Genomic DNA, 1,229 nt, shown 5'->3' with positions numbered 1-1,229 from the left:
TTTTTGGTATTCCTGAGCAAACATTCTTTTTTGCTTACGTTAATATGGAATGTATTATGACAACGTTCTTATGGATATCCATGCCTTTTGTCTATCAGGACTTGCAGATACATTCAAAACAGCTGCAAATATTTTTTAAATTATGTAAAAGTCCCAAACACTTTGAAAAGAATATTAATATCCCTTTAAAACAGCAGTGGACTCTATTAAATTAAGGAGAGGAATTTAGAGAACAAAAAAGAAATGTTGTTAGCATTAACGTTTTCACTGCTGTCACATGCAGTCACTTCAGATAAGGCTGGGAATTATTTGGGTTAAATTGAAAAGCATTATGGTGTTTGCACATTTAGATGACAAAGCACATAATCACACTCACAGATTACATGGAAAGGTTTGTGTTCACAAAGATCAGCTGCCTTTTACAACTATTAGATAATATATATGTATTTTATACATATTTATCACCTCTTCCTTCAACTCGTGCCTGTTTTCTATCTGTAGATCATCGTAGGTTCAGTCCTATTCTTAGTGCAGATGGAGACGTTACTGCTTTTTGTGTTGCTTTCTCAGTCTTTGTCTCTGCAGCTATAAATAAACAAATAACATTAATAAATCAAAAACTTACCTTGGAGGGGTTTTCAGAAGTTATCTGGCAAGAGGAGATATCAGTTCTTGCAATGAGCCTCTCAACCACCTTCCTACAATGGCCTTTTCACATTCATGACAAGGAGACTGGCAGCAGGCAGGGAAGCTATGGGGCATGGTGACTCTTTCTGGCCCTTCTACCAGACTCTTGAGGAAGGCAAAACACTAGTTAGTGCTTTTCCCAGGCCATGGGAGTGATGTCATAGTAAAAGGGGCATCGACACTATCAAAAGATCACCACAAAAGTTATCAGTCAAAGAAAGTGCAAAAGATCAATGAGTCTCCACGCCCAGGCATGACTTCTTGCAGCTTCTGGGCAAGGGACAGAATGGGAAACATTCAGAGTCATCACACCCTTCCATACAGCATTTTTGAGGAACATCTGCTCTGCAAAGGCAGGAGGACTTACGTCTTGACTCAGAGTTCAGCTGAAAAGGGAAGATACAGAAGCATCCAGGAGAGCTGAAACACCATGCTCTGAAATGGTTGCACAAAATCATGCATGTGCAAAAGTGGCTGCAGCTTGGAAATGTCTTTCCTGGCTCTTGGGTCAACCACTGGTTTTAGTTTTAAGACACACCTAA

The sequence above is a fragment of the Acanthisitta chloris genome, unplaced genomic scaffold (assembly GCF_000695815.1).
Source record: "Acanthisitta chloris isolate BGI_N310 unplaced genomic scaffold, ASM69581v1 scaffold8803, whole genome shotgun sequence".
Lineage (NCBI taxonomy): Eukaryota > Metazoa > Chordata > Aves > Passeriformes > Acanthisittidae > Acanthisitta > Acanthisitta chloris.
This window is presented reverse-complemented; position numbering follows the sequence as displayed.